The sequence below is a fragment of the Rousettus aegyptiacus genome, unplaced genomic scaffold, assembly GCF_014176215.1.
Source record: "Rousettus aegyptiacus isolate mRouAeg1 unplaced genomic scaffold, mRouAeg1.p scaffold_m13_p_8, whole genome shotgun sequence".
Taxonomy (NCBI): domain Eukaryota; kingdom Metazoa; phylum Chordata; class Mammalia; order Chiroptera; family Pteropodidae; genus Rousettus; species Rousettus aegyptiacus.
Genome location: NW_023416311.1, coordinates 61,779,243 through 61,796,045, shown reverse-complemented (window position 1 = coordinate 61,796,045; position 16,803 = coordinate 61,779,243). Strand labels below are relative to the sequence as shown.

At 33.5% G+C, this 16,803-nt stretch overlaps 1 pseudogene; it reads left to right on the top strand.

Annotated features, from left to right (window-relative positions):
- Positions 1-15,096: 15,096 nt before the first annotated feature.
- On the top strand, positions 15,097-15,215 carry LOC118607668 (annotated as a pseudogene).
- The last annotated feature ends 1,588 nt before the right edge of the window (positions 15,216-16,803 follow it).

The following is a 16,803-nucleotide window of genomic DNA, read 5'->3' as shown; positions in this document are numbered from 1 at the left end:
GTATCTTGTCAAATTCATTAAATCCTCTTTAAGTCTAAAGTCCTTGAGTTTAATTCCTATTTTTTTCTTCTATGCATTTTATTGTTTCAAGTCTTATATTCAGGTCCTTAATCCATTTCGAGTTAATTTTGGTGGATGGTGATAGATCACAGTCTAATTTCATTTTTTTTTGCAGGTGGATTTTCAGTTTTCTCAGCACCATTTATTGAAAAAGCTTTCCTTTCTCCAATGTATGCTTTTGAATTTTTTGACAAAAATTATTTGACCATATAAATATGGGTTTACTTCCGGACTCTCAGTTTTGTTCTACTGGTCCATATGTCTGTTTTGCAGCCAATACCATACCATTTTGATTACTGTCACTTTGTAGTATAATTTGAAGTTGGGCAGAGTGATGCCTCCAGCCTTGTTCGTTTTTCTCAGGATGGCTTTGGCAATTCGGAGTTTTTTGTGCCTTCATACAAATCTGATTATTTTTTATTCTATTTCTTTAAAAATACTGAATGGATTTTGATGGGTATTGCATTAAATCTGTATAATGCTTTAGGTAATATGGTCATTTTAACTATGTTGATTCTTCTAATCCAAGAAAACAGAATATCTTTCCATTTCTTTGTCTCTTCTCTGATTTCTTTTAATAAGGTGTTGTGTTTTTCATTACATAGGTCCTTCACATGTTTCATTAAATTTATTCTTAGGTATTTTATTCTTTTTGTTGCAATTGCAAAAGGAATTATATTTTTCTACTTTTTCTAACACTTCATTATTAGAATATAGGAACACTATGGATTTTTGAAAGTTGATTTTGTAGTCAGAAAGTTTACTATATTTGATTATTGTTTCTAGTATTATTCTTGTGGAGTCTTTAGCATTTTCTATATAGAGAATCATATCATCCACACATAGTGACAGTTTGACTTCTTCATTTCCTATTTTGATGCCTTTATATCTTTCTCTTGTCCACGTGCACTCTCTAGGACCTCCAATGTTATATTGAATAACAGTGGTGATAGTGGACAGCCTTGCCTTGTTCCTGATCTTAGAAGGAAGGATTTTAGTTTTTCACCATTAAATATAATGTTAGCTGAGGATTTGTCATATATGGCCTTTATCATGTTAAGTACTTTCCTTCTATACCGATTTTGTTAAGTATTTTGATCATAAATGGATGGTGTATCTTGTCAAAGGCTTGTTCTGCATCTATTGATATGGTCATATGATTCTTATTTTTAAATTTGTTTATGTGGTATATCACATTTATCAAATTGTGTATGTTGAAACATCCCTGTGCCCCTGGGATGAAGCCCACTTGATCATGGTGTATAATCTTTTAAATATGTTGCTGTATTCAGTTCGCTAGTATCTTTTTTAGGATTTTTGCATCTGTATTCATGAGAGATATTGGTCTGTAGTTTTTTTGTGTTTGTTATCCTTACCAGGTTTTGGTATCAGAGGAATACTGACCTCATAAAATGAATTGGAAAGTATTTCCTCCTCTTTGAGGTTTTGGAAGAGTTTGAGGAGAATAGGTTTTAAATCTTCTTAGAATATTTGGTAGAATTCACTGGTGAAGCCATCTGGTCTTGGACTTTTACTTTTTGTAGGTTTTTGATGATTGCTTCAATTTCCATATTGCTAATTGGTCTACTTAGTTTTTCCATTTCTTGATTCAGTTTAGGAAGGTTGTAGTTTTCTAAGTAATGGTCCATTTTTTCTAGGTTATTAAATTTGGTGTTATATAGTTTTTCATAGTCTTCTTGTATGATCTTTTGTATTTCTGTGATGTCAGTCATCATTTCCCCTCTTTTATCCCTGATTTTGTTTATTTGTGTCCTTTCTTGTGTCCTTTTTTCCTTAGTGAGTCTAGCCAGGAATTTGTCCATTTTATTTACCTCCTCAAAGAATCATCTCTTTATTGCATTTATTTTTTCTATTGTTTTGTTTTGTTTTCAATTTCATTTATTTCTGCTCTAATTTTGATTCTTTTTTTCTGTTGACTTTAGGCTTCATTAGTTCTTCCATCTCTGGTTTTGTAAGATGAAGTGTTAGGTTGTTTATTTGGGCTCATTCTTGATTTTGGAGATAAGCCTGTAATGATATGAACTTTTCTCTTATGACCGTTTTTGCCATGTCCCAAAAGTTTTGATAAGTTGCACTGTCATCATCATTCGTTTCTATGTATATATTGATCTCTCTTTTTATTTCTTCTCTGACCCAGTTATTCTTCAGTTGCATGTTGTTTAATCTCCATGTATCTGTGGTTCTTTCTGATTTCTTTTTGCAGTTGATCTCTAGTTTCAAAGCATTATGATCAGAGAATATAATTGGCATCATTTAAACCTTCTTATATTTATTGAGACTATCTCTGTGTCCCAGTATGTGGTTGATTCTTGAGAATGTTCCATGTGCACTAGAGAAGAATGTATAAGCAGCTATTTTGAGATGAAAGACTCTGTAAATGTCAATTATGTCCAGTTGGTCTAACGTGTCATTTAAGGATATTATTTCCTTATTGATTTTCTGTTTGGATGATCTTTCCATCTGACAGTGCGGTATTTAGGTCCGCTACTATGATAATTTTTTTGGTCTGTTTCTTCCTTTAGTTCTATTAATTGCTTTAAATATTTTGAGGCTCCGTGATTGGGAGCATAGATATTAATAAGTGTTATATCTTCTTGGTCCATAATTTCCTTTATCTTTATGAAGTGCCCCTCAGTATCTTTCTCTACCTTTTTTTTTGGAAGTCTATTTTGTACAGTATTAGTACCGCTACTCCCACTTTTCTCTGAATGCCATTTGCTTGAAATATCACTTTCCATTCTTTCATTTTGAATCTGTATTTGTCTTTGGAACTGAGATGTGTCTCCTGGAGGCAGCATATGGTTGGGTTTTCTTTTTTTGATCCATTCTGCAACTCTGTGCCGTTTCATTGGTGACTTCAATCCATTTACATTTAGGGTGATTATTGAAATAAGAAGTCTTCTTATAGCCATTTTATCTTTTGCTTTCTGGTAGCTCGGTATTTCCATTGCTTTCTTGTCCATGTGTTTCTGTTTTCTTTATTTTGGTTGGCTTTTGTGAGTTTTGTCTCTGGTTCTTCTTGTTTTATGTTATATACTTCAGTTCTGAGTTTTTGGTGTATGGTTAGCATTACAAATATGTAAAGGATAGTTATATATATACAGTCATCCATTTTCTTCTGAGTGTGCCTTATCTCCATTCCCCTTTGAAAATTTGGATCTTTGAATCCTTACCTTTTCAGTCATTGTTATCTCAATTTGTCCCTATGTATGCTGAACATTCATTACTGTCTTGCTATAGCAATTCTCTTCTTATTGTTGTTTCAAGGGGAGACATCTAGGGATGTCTCTCACTCCACCATGTTTCCTCAGTATCTCCAAGAATTAATTCTCTTTGATAATTATTCTTTTTATTCCATTGTCTAATTTTTAGAGTTAGCAAATGTTTCTTTCTTGCTCCTATATCATCAACACATGGCTCCCTTACAACCTTTGTGTTATACATGATGCTAAAAGGAGATACTCTACAAAGAAATGCTTTCTTTCACACAGTTTTTATCCTCAGAGTCTGACATTAATAGTATTAAAGAGTAGGGGAAAATAACCAGGTCATTTACATTTATCTAGTGCACAGGACAAGTATTTAGAGATTATATTACCTTATGTAACTACACTGTACTTGTTAAAACAAATATTTGGTAGCCATATCTACCTTCACAATTATCTCTAAATAATGTGATGATAATGATGAACATTAATAATAATAAAATAATTGTTAAAGATAAAGTCATTTAGTGACAAGATGCTTTTTATACAAACTTATTAACCTTGCTACATTTCCTCACTCACATAATATCAATAATAATACCTGCTATGCAAGGTAGATTGACATCTTGCAAGTGTTTATAAATTATAAATTCCCAAACACTTTTAGTTTATGATTACTGTGTTCTGTGATGGTTCTCCAAGAAAATGGAGATACATTTCTCTTTTTCCATTTCATTATCGGTATGCATTTCTCTCATTCTATTATTCTCTACTTTGGTGCATCTCTTTGCAGTTTATTTAATCAACATAGATATATTCAATTTTCTATGGCTAGGAACCTGTGAGAAGGGCTGAAAAAGAAACAGGAGTGAAAATAATACTGTTAACATATAAGACATTTCATTTCTCTGTAGGTTTTACATTCAAATGAAAAGAAAAATTAAAACCATGCAAATGTTTCCAAAATAGAAAATGATAACCTTACAAGTTAAGTTTATTGACAATTTGCTGTGAGCTTAGTTAATTATGATTTTCAAATCTAATTCAAAGACTAATGAAATAACTGCCATATACAAGAACTTTGCTGTATGCCGGAATATGAAAACAGTTTGCAATCCACCTAAAGAACAAATAATTAGTCGAAATAATATATAATGACATAAAATATGACTTGGTCTTTAAATTCAATTCAAATAGTCAAAAAAAACCCAAAAGTTCTATTCGAGCATTCCAAATTTAGATAGTGGTATAAGGTAAAACATGGAAATAAAAATTTAGAAGAGGGGGTGGTTCCATAGTGTAGTGGTTAGCACATCTGCTTTACATGCAGAATGTCCTGGATTTGTGCCCTGAGTGTGCCAGGGTGCGCCAGGCCCCGGGTGCACACCGCGAGCACACGTGGGAGGAAACGCTTCGTCTTAGAGATCCACCTTCAGAGGTCCAGTTCTTAAGGGGAGATGGCAACATCAGTAGGTCAGAGGTGGAAGTGGGGAGGAATGGGGAGGATATAAAAAGGGGGGGGGGAAGTTTAGAAGAATGTTCGACATTGACTAGAGTGTTAATAGTAAGTCTCAGGGACTTTCTGCATTTCTTTCTCTTTTATACAGCTAACGCCAGAAAGTATTAATGTTTCTTCCCTCATTGCTTTGGTTTCTCTCATATATCTGGCCTCTAGTTTTCACTTAGTCATCTGTGCCCTTTATGCCATCAAAAATACAAGCAAAATACCAAGCTATGCAATAGGACAAGCACAATATTGAAATTCCTATACCCGGCAGCCTTGCTCATACTGCCATAGCCACAAAGAGTGTGAACTTGATAAGAGTCTACTTTGAGAATTATTGTCTGAGTGGATTTGCCTAAATGATGTCCAAACTTGCCTGCCTTTTAATTTTTGAATAGATTTTTAAAACAAGTCATGTGATTAAAACTGTTTGTCTTCTGATGTTTATTTTCATACACTTGGGGTAACTTTTAAATTATTTGCTGAAACCAGCAGACTTTAACAGGAAAAAAAATCACACCATTTGTTTAGAAATATTGTTAGATCATTAAATAGGTCTAAAACAGAATTTCATCTTTAAGATAAAAGGCTAAGACTGTACTTTATTCTTAGATATTAAAAAAAAAACAATCAGAATAACAGAACAACTAGAACTAGAATGGGAGCCACCAACTTTATTTTGAAATTAGTAAATATATTAAAAATGAGAGACTAAAAAATGTAAACTAAATCAATAGAAAACAGGAAAATGAATGACGATGTCAACAAGAAGCAAGACTATTTGCTCCACAAATCCCCAGAAATACCAATAAATCGAAGCACTAGGTGTCTCAGGAAATTGCAGTAAAGCAAGAGCTGAAAAATCAAAAGAGGGAGCTCTCTGAGCACAGATTCTTCCTCCTATCTCAACCAGGCAAATACAGCTCTTCTATCCTGAAGGTGGTGGGAAAATTATTCTCTACAAAAATAGAATCAGAAAAAAATCTGGACTTGAAAACACTAGGCACAAAAAAGGAAGAAAATGGTGTCATGAACAGAAGATAAAATAAAGGATTAATCATAAATCTAGTAGGCATATTTATAGCCTCAAGGCAAGAGATTAAAAAGGACCTTTTCTAAGGAACCTGGACCACACCAGGGAAAAGACTTACATAAAACAACATTTAAATGTCTTCTACTGGAAAAAACATTTCACAGTAAAATTTATCTGTAAACAAGTTTGACCAAGACCATAAAACTTTTAAATGTTTCTTAATTGGTCATTCTCAAATCTGAATAAACTACCAAAGACTGTAAAAAAAAAAAAGAGGCAAAAACTTTCAGTATTACTAATCAAGACAAAAGACAAACACAAAAAAGAAATTTGGAGGAAAAAAAGAGACAATACAAGACCAGAAAAGTTATATAGTTCCTCAAATTAACTTAGAGATAATGTACTCAGAGCAATGGACATATGTATTAATGCATGAAATCATAGCAGGATACTGAAAAAAATCAATTAGAAACCATGAAGAAAACCAACAGAAGTGCAAAATTGTTGGAAGATAAAAAGGAAATGTTATAGTAAATAGAAAAAAAAAAAAGTCAAAGAAAGAAAAAATAGGAGGGAAAAGAGAATAAAGCATTAGCCCTGGGAAATCAACAACTGATAGAAATCCTAGAACTAAAAAGTAAAAAAATTTAAAAAAAAATTTTTTTGAAAAAAAAATATAAAAACAGATTTTAATATGAAGGAAATGAGCCTACAGATGAACAAGACTCACAAAGCATCAGAACAATTATTGGAAAAAAGATTCACAACAAAATAAATCACTGGAAATTTTTAGAACTTACAAGCTTCCAGGGAAACAGCTCAGAGAAGTAGTGTTGGACTGGACTTTTCCATAACAGCATTAAAAGTTATATAATCAAAATCCTGAGAGAAAAATAATTTAATATCATATACCCACCCCAAAAACCAATTGTGAGATCAGAATTAAGATGGTTCAAACTCATAAAATCTTTTTTTTAAAAATATTTTCCATTAATCTTTCTCAGAAATCTACTAAACTGGGTAGTCTACCAAAATAAGTAAACTAAGATAATGAAGACCTCAAGAATCAGAGGATCCAACACAGAAAAGAGGCAAAAGAATTCTCAGTATACAAAGTGGCCAGAAATCCCATAGTACAACCAGTCTGGATGGACAAAGGAACTAGATGCTTCTAGGAGAAGATCCCCAAAATCAGATTAGTGGAATTAATAGTTAAACTGATAGCTTTGACCATTTAGAAACACACACACACACATACACACTTCTGGAAAATAAAACATTCTCCATTGAGAGGTAAAAAAAGATATTGTAGTAGATTTCTTGGCTCAGCAATGAATTATTTGTGTATATAAACACTGAATATTCATTTCAGCAAAAAATTGAAATGTTAGTTTGGAGGATGAGAGAGAGGAGAAGAATATATAAGGGAACTCAATCATTGTATTAGTGAAGAGTTGGATCCTGATAGGAGAGAACAGACATTTGGAAAACAACACACACAGAAGATAGGGATTTAATTTTCTCTTTTTCAAATATACAGTGTCCAAATGTAGTCATCCAGGGCTCCATGAGATCATCAGTGTCCCAGATTCCTTCTATTTCTCTGCTCCTGTATTATGACAATGGGCGTCTACATTAACTTTCTTTTTTGCCATAATAAATTACCACAAACTAAGTAGCATAAAGAATACAAATTTATTATCTTATAGTTATATAGATAACACATCCAACATGAGTTTTCTAAGCTAAAATCGGGTGTTAGTGAGATTTCATTTCTTACTGAGGCTTTAGGGGAGAATCAGTTTCCTAGCCATTTTCAGCTTCTTGAGACCACCAAGCATTCCTTGGCCTTTGGCCTCTGTTCCTCCGTCTTTGGAGCCAGCAAAGCTAATTAATAATGGAGCAGAAAGGGAACTATGTTCCACCAGTACCTTGGTAAGCTCTTCTCTTCTGGCTACCTATAGGAAGATGTCCTGAGATTTTAGATCAATTTTCTTGAAGACACAGAGACAACCAAGTTACTGCCTAAACTTCAGAAGTTATTTGCATTTTTAGGAAAAAGAGTTTGTGAAGAAAGCAGAGAAGAGTCTAAAGCTTCTCATAATGAGATAATATTTTATAAAAATGGTGTCAATACAGATATGGCTTACAAAGATATTTTTGAGGGGATTTACTTTCCAGCCATCTTACAGTATAAGTCCTGCATGGTTTCCATTAACTTTGAATTGTGCTCCAAGTATCCTCCAACATCTCACCATCTTGTGAGTGACATGACAGGGGGATTGTGGTAGAACATCCTCTGGATGGCATCATATATGGGAACAGAAGTGTATGGGAGGCAGATTCTCTCATTGAAACCCTGACCAGGATCCTCTTTCTTTTCAATTATAGCCTTTCTGGAAAAGAATACCTAGTATACTTTTTTGACATTCTTTCCAATGTTCTTACTAGGATGTTGCAGAGCACATCCTTTACTGTTTGTTAGCGAGCTAAAAGGCTAAGTGGGAACTGGGGGAGACTCCCACCCCTTCAATACCCTTTCCCACTTTCACTGAATTTATTTTGTGCCCCATACTTCTGATCTCACCATCACATAAGCTTCTTATGAAATTGGTGATGGACAATATACACCTCATCAGCTCACCCTTGTTTTCTGATTATATTTTCTAAGGAGTGTAATCCTGATTAAGTAATATATTTGTTGGAATTTTCCAGAGAAACAGATCCAAGAGTCCAATAATGTGTGTGTTTGTGTGTGTGTGTGTGTGCGCGTGCGCGCGCGCGTGTGTGTGCGCGTGCGCACACGTGCGTGTAGATAGATAGGTTGATTGATTGGCTGATTTATTATAAGGAACTGACTCTTGAAATTATGGAAGATGAGAAATCCCAAGATCTGCAGCTTGCAAGCTGAAAACCAAGAGGGCCAATGGTGTAGTTTCAGCCTAAAGGCTTGCAGGCTTGAGAAATAGAAAGAGTCTGTTTTTCAGTTTGAGTTCTAAGTCAGGGAAAATCTGATATTTCTACTCAAAAGCAATAAGGCAGGAGGAATTTCCTCTTATTCAGTGGAGGGTCAGCCTTTTTGTTCTATTCAAGCCTTCATTGAATTGGAGGGGACCTACTCACATTAGGGACAGCAAATTGCTTTACTACCAGTTTAAATATTAAACTCATCCAAAACACCCTCACAGAAGCACTCAGAAGAATATTTGACTATATATCTAGACACCCTGTGGTAAAGTAGACAAAAATTTAATCACTACACATAACTTGCTTATTAAAAAATATTTCCGTCTGTGACTCCATTGTACTTGATTTTCAAGGAAGTGGCGGGCCTGTTTTAAAGAAGAGCTGAAATCAATGACTGTACACTCCAAGCCAATTAAAAGCTGTTTCTTTCTGTTGTGGGTTTGCTGTCGTAATTAATTTTGAAATAAATTTTTTAATATTGGGATTATCAGATTTTTAGAACTTTAACTGTGAAAAAATATTTGCTAGCATTTTAAGCAAAGTTAGAAACCCTTCATAAATAAAGCTTGTTTGTTTAAAGAGGTTTCTCTCTAACCCTTCTATTATCACATCTCTTGTGACCACAGATGGGAAAGGTTCTTTGCTTTTAAGGAATCATGCAATTTCTTTTTGCCCATCTGGACAAACTAGGTTGATCTGCCCATCTTAAGATCCATAACCTTAATCACACCTGCAAAGTTATTTTTGCTATTTAAGCAACATATTCACAGGTTTTGGGCATTAGGACATAATAGACATCCCTGGAGAATATTATAGACTATTATTCTGCCTACTGCCTCTCCTTTACTTTGTGTCTTTTCATGATCATAAGAAAGATGCTGCAATTACAGTCATCATATCCTTATTCCCAGAGAAGAGGATGTTGAGGGAAATATAAGCAGTGCCCATCAGCTGACTCACCACCGTTTTAAGAAAGCTTTATTCGAAACCCACCCAGCAATTTTGATCTTCATCTAATTGAATTAATTGTATGTCTAATTAGGTGTCACATGAGACCTAACACACTCATTTATCATAATAAGTTGATAAATTATGACCAAAATCTACAAATTAAGGAACAGAAACATTAGTATAGCATATGGAAATAATGTAGTTAAATTAAAAAAATAAATGACTATGGATTGCAATTTTCTTTTTTTGGAAAATAGAATACTATGTAGAAGGAAAGTGGGGAGAGGCAGAGAGGGACATATTTGTCCTCATAAATCATGCCACACTATATAACTCATTGAAAATATGTGCATCAATATTTTTATAACAAGTAAAATTAAAAGTCAGATCTGTTGCTTAGCTCCACTACCATACTAGTTTTTACTCTAGACTTTGTACAAAGATGGATTCTATCCCTAGAATTTCATCATTATGTGAATGCAAAAATATTTTGTCCTCAAAACAGCTACAGAAAAGCCTCCTTCTTTAACTACGTAGTATTTATCTTATCGTATTAATGTAAATGTTGGGGTATTTTAAAAAATTATCTCTCTACTGATTTTTTTACCACTTATATAAGATACACATATTTAACTTTTCAGTATCTTAAATTAGAAGCTCTTAGAAAATCAAAAAGTGTCTGGCAGCTTTTTTTGCCCAGCTCCCCAGCAGAGCTATGTTTAATAGATGCTAAAGAGGAGATTCTGTAACAGAATTTTAAACTAGCATTCTTTGATAATTAAAATGTTGTACATTTTAATTAAGTGTTGCAGTTCTCTTAGATTACGTCTTAAGAAGAGAACTAGTTTAAAATATTTTCCGTATGTTCCCACATACATAAAATATTGAACTAGAAAAAATGAGACAGACTTTAAAATGAGTCTTTTCATTATCTGAGTATCCTGCATTTTAAAATGTGATCACTGAACTTACTTTTTTTTAAAGCATTGTTGTTCATTTACCATTCATTGAACATTCTCCCTTTTGCTCAGAAAATAGGAAACTCAATTTCTATGATGTGCAATGGAACTTTTGACAATTTAATGAAGAAACCTCGAGTGCAGAGGGTAAGAAAAGAGATGTTTTCCCCTCATATAAGGAAGTAGCACTGAAGTGGTAAATATGTGCTTTTATTTCTGTTCTTAGTATTGTATCTTGGCCTGCCTGCCCCTAGTTTTAAATTGGGAAACATCTCAGAGAATTCTCTGAACAATAACTTTTTTTTTTTCATTTTCTCATGATTTGCTACCTCAATTACATGGGTGTAGCAGGCACTCACAGCTAGTTCAGATTTAAGTACAGTGGGTGCTTCCTACCGTTCATTTTCTTATTGTTCTTCATGTCCTCCTCCCACCTCTGGCCAGCCAGGGAGATATAGTATAACCTATAGATTCACAAAAGAATTTTAAACTGTATTCCGTTGTATTGTAAAAACATATACAAGAGACATGACCCAGGATAGGCGAGGTAGCAATACACCTAGCATCCGTGCTTTTCTTATGATTCTATTTTAAATCTTTTAACATTTCTATATTTCTGAAGAAGGAAAAAGGAGATCTAGATCATTCACTGATATATTCACTCTAGGCTCATTTGCCTAAGAAAATCCTGTATGTGATCAAGGATAATACTTCTTTCTGCTTAGAAAGTTACATTGTTAGTGACCATCCAGATACGAAATAATAATGATAGTAATAATAATATTGTGCTAAATAACAATGATTATAGGATAATATCTGACTTATAAAAAGTGAAAAAAAAAGTGACTTAAAAACAATGGAATTAAATTAAATTGATAATTCTCAACTGAGGACATCTTGCTCCCCAGGGGAACTTGGTACTGTCTGAAGACATTTTCAGTTGTCATAACTAGGGAGCTCTACTAGTATCTAGTAAGTAAAGGCCAGAGAGGCTGCTAAACATCCTATAATCTCCATGACTGTTTCCCCCATAAATTCATATGCTGAACCCTAATCCCTATTGTGATAGTGTGTGGGGGTGGAGCTTTTGGGAAGTGATTAGGTCATGAAAGTAGACCCCTCATGAATAGGATTAGTGTCCTTAGAAAAGAGACTCTAAAAAGCTTCCTACCCACTTTTACCCTATGAAGTTATAGTGAAAATATAACCATCTGTGAATCAGAAAGCAGGTCCTCACCTGACACCAAATCTGTTAGCCCTTTGATCTTGGACTTCTAAGTAAATTTCTTTCTTATGTCTACGCCACTTTGAACAAGCCTAATCTTGTCTGATCTCAGAAGCTAAGCAGGGTTGGGCGTGGTTAGTACTTGGATGAGAGACCACCCAGGAATACTAGGTGCTGTAGGCATTAAAAATAAGTAAACAAACAAACAAACAAACAAATAAATAAATAAAATCTATTTCTTGCAAGAGGCAATGATAAAACCAGAAGAGTAAGAAAAATATATTACTTCGGGTCTCAAAATGAAGTAACTATGATAAGCCATATTATAATTTTAAAGCAGACAGGAAATATATTAAGTGAAATTGTCTTCCAAAATCTCCGGATATTTTATTAGAAGCAGATGCTTGTCATTTTAACACACTCTGCTCTTTTAGTAACTAATAACATAAGCCTCTATTGCAGTTTCAATATTTCAAAATGTTCCTAAAAATCTTATACATAGAGGGCAGAGAAATGGTGGGATGCATTGTTCCATATATAATCAGCCTCTAGTTGAAATCAATCTTTAACAACTGTTTTAAGTGTCTTCCCTGCTCAAATGTCACTTTCTTGATAAATCTCTTCCCACTCCCCCAAGAGAGAATTTGTCACTTTCTTCCTGGGGCGTCGAAGGTATTTAGTGCACATCTCTGTTACAACTTTTCTTCATATAGTATTACAAAATATTGCTCATCATTTTTCCAAAGCCCAAAGTCTGTGGGCTCATTCAGGATCAAGATCACATCTTATTTTTCTTAAAACTGATCACAGTACGTAGAACAGAGTAAATGCTCATTAAATGTTGATGGAGTGAATGAATGAGAATGAGAATGTAATTTGGGTTGTAAGATTTAGAAGGTCTTAATTCGAAGCTTTCATTGTACTGATACTGAATGTGGCTTAAAGCTTCATTAATCCAAACCTTTCCTAAATAATATAAAGCAGATCACAAGTTATATTCTCTTCAGATTTTAGTATCAGAGACTTTCAGAGTGCACAGTGTTTGATTGGGCAAGGTATATAGCTCCAGAAACCATTAAATACCAATAACATGCCCTGAAGGGAAGTAAGGAGAGAGGGAGAGAGGGGGGGGAGATAGGACGGAGGGAAGAAGAACAGTTCTCAAAAAGCCACCTAAGCATTAAAGCTTATTCTCCACTGGACACCCCGAGATGCTAGTCTTAAAAAACAGCCTTCAAAGCAGAGAATAATTAGTGATTCAACTCTTTTTTTTTTTTTTTTTACTCCTAAAAGAGACCATTACCTTTAAAACTGTGCAAATCAAATAGAAGTATGTGTGTCCCAGTGGTTCATGTAAACAACATAGTTTTAACAAAATTAGTTCTAGATCCTAAATTTCATATGTCCTCTTTCTGGAAGTAAGGTGTCAGGACTTTTTCCTTTCCCATGTCCTTGTTCATAATAGCCCTGCTCCCACTTTACAAAGAGCCATACATTTCACTCAACCAGAATCTTCGTATTATATAAATAAGATATACTTGAGGGTAGTATTCGTTAAAGGAGGGTAAAACCTGCCAGAGGGCCAAACAAAATGACAACTTGAAATACTAGTCTTTGTACAACCTTTTTCTTAGATTAAGACACCATAATCCTATGGTGGAGTTTCATGCTTTTTTCTAGCCAACACAGATTTTAGTTAAGGGTAAAGTGCTGCACTAGAAATGAGATAGGGATCTTCTGAGTTTCAGATATTTCGCAGAGTAGGGTGAAGAATCTTTTTAATTTTAAGTTATTGAATCTTTCTTCCTGTATGACTGACAAAGATTGTATCCCTACTAGGATGGAGTCCTGTAAGAGCAATGCAAAGGTAGATTCCAGGTGAAATATTGAAAGTGCCAGAATCTTCTTTCATCCAGGAGAAAAAAAGTATTACAAAAGCCCATCCTTATTAACTATGCCTTTTAGATTCACAATGATTAAGATATGTACAAAGTAAACTGTGAATTGCCAGTTTTATTGCAAAGTACGCCCTCATAGAATTTTGACAATTCTCAGTAATGAGAAAAAGCTTGATGATTATTTTCATTTGCCCTTTTTGAATCTATGTGTCAGTTTCATATTTTGAATAATTCTACATTAACTTTCAAAACATAAATTTCCATATTCAGATGAAAGAAATAGATCCTGATTAAGTTAATGTTTTGATTTTTCTTTTACTCAGACCTATAGGAAGAATTTTTTTTTTTAACTTTTGCCAGAAAATTCTTGAATACTAGAAATCTATATTCAGTTTTTACTTAGGTTACTTTGCACATTCCTGTCACATTTTAACACACTTATATTAAGTAACAAAAACATATTCTGGATTCTACTGTAAATAATATATACTTAATAACAATAATCTACTTGTTTAACTCTATTCTTCTAAATAGTCTAATAACGCTCTCTGTCTCTCTTTCTCTCTCGCTTTCTCTCTCCCCGCTAATTTTTATAGTCAATTAAAACCTTCTGAAAAGAGAAACATCTACTTATATATGAGCATAGGACAAATGTTCTCAAAATGCAGTCAAAAGTATAATGCCCTGAACATTAGAACAGCAGTTTCATTTAATTTGTATTAAATTTCCCATAGATGTGCTGATATGCTATTTCAGATTTTCATTCAATACCTTATTCCAGTCTCCCAAAACTACCCTAACTTTTAAAAATGCTTATTTTGTCCTACTCTCATCACTGAATCAAGTTGACATTCTGCCTTTTCTATACATATAAGTAGAAAAGAAAAATATTTTGAGTCATGGTATGATAAAAATTATCCTTTAGACCTGGTATAAAATATAAAGACATTTAAGTTCTGGGTGGAATTTGACTAATTACTGAATTAAAAAATTTCATTTACTTCCTTCCTCCTTGAAACCTAGAAATGTACAGGTGTCTGCTTGTGAATTAATGACCTAATATATAAAGTCATAAAATTATTCTATCTGTAAATACAGTATTAATTAGTAGTATGGAGAGCAGCCCCTTAAAAAGGAAAAGCAAAAAAATAAAAGAATGATGAACCCTGTATTGAGAGGATAAAAATGCCTGAATCTACTTTAAAAATGGAATAACAAAATCAACAAAGGTCTGAAGTATAATATAGCGCATTTGAAAAGGGCATTTGTCGTGTCTATGGCCACGCCACCCTGAACAAGCACAATTCCGTCTAATCTTGGAAGCTAAGCAGAATCGGGCCTGGTTAGTACTTGAATAGGAGACCACCTAGGAAGACCAGGTGCTGTAGGTGTAAAAAATAAGAAATAAGGGATTGTAAACTGACAAGGTCTTTGCAATCTGTGAAGTCAACCAAGGGTTGCCTCACCTAAAAAAAAAAGAAAAAAAAAAAGGAAAAAAGATAAGTGCATTTGTGGAGCAAGATACATTTATGAAGGAAGAAGATGAATTGAAGCAAGAAATGTTCCAGGTAGATATTATAGAGTTTTTTACAGTTGACTCACTACTATGTTTTCCTCTGAGATTTAAAAATAAATTATACTACATAAATGAGGGAAAAGCAAAAGCTGAGAAAAGTTAAAAAGAATTTGTTTATAAATTGTGGAATTTGTTTGATGGATAAAAAATTATGTAATATGTGAAGCATTTTATGAGTTAAATGTAGTAATTAAGAACTATGCTTCTTGGACAAGACAAACCCGGATTCCTTACCACCAGGAAGTCTTTATTTTCTATTTTTAATGTGATGCTGATAGATTTATTGAGAGAATTAACATTTGGCAGATAAAGAGCTTTTCTCAGTGTCTAGTACAGAGAAAGTCTTTCAAAGTTAGAATGCTAGAGGTAGAAACATAAATTGTGGAGTCTTCCCTGAAAGGTGACTTTTATTTGAGAGATGACCTGAATCTGCTCATGTTTGAACTGAAATATTTAAGGTAATTTTTGGAATTTATTCTAGTTCTACAACTGCATAGCCACATTTTCCTGGACTCAGTAGCTCTGCATATGGAAGATATAGTATAGATTATAAACTACTTAAAGTCGGTTTTTCATTTGCCTACCACATTCCCTAAATCATTTCATGCTGGTTTGTGCTTCTGGAGCACATGATAAATGTTGGCTCAATATATAGATCAATGATCTTACATGTCTAAACACATAGTTATTTTTGTTAACCCATTGCTCAGTTCATGGAAAATTTCTTTTCTACCTGTCAGGACACCAAACTTTGTCATGTCAAAGGCAGCATCCCAGTACTAAAACCAGCAGAAACATAACAAGAAATATTGTGCATAGAAATTGTGCACTGCTAAAATGAAGACATTATAATGAGAATAAGGTAATGAGCAGAATAACAATTTGCCAACAGAAGACAAATTTTCTTGGAAGCAATGCCTACCGAGAATACCAACAAGAAAACATAATACCTCAAAGTGCTTGTCTGGAATATTGTTTCTTATTAAGCAATGCATTTCATAATGATAAAAAGGAAAATGGATTCATGACTAATGCTGATAAGTTAACAGAGATAATGTGTTGCAGTAAAGAAAGAAAGTGTAGAAGCCGAACTATATACTCTAAAGTAAAAATCATAAAATAAAACTCAGGATAATTGGCAATTAATTAAAAAGTAAATATTTAAAATCAAATAATCTGATTTTGAAACAAAAGGTAGATTAAGATTATATTTTGTCAAAGTAAAGCAACTATTATTTAAGTAAAATTTAGAAACAACAGCCATCAAAAGAGTAAATGAAACAATTGTGTACAACTTAGCATATTGATAACCTCAATTGTGTAGAAATTCTCATTATCCAAGATGTTTTTGCAAAATAAACTGGCAGCTGGTCACTATAGACATCTTCGATTACCCAGTTTTA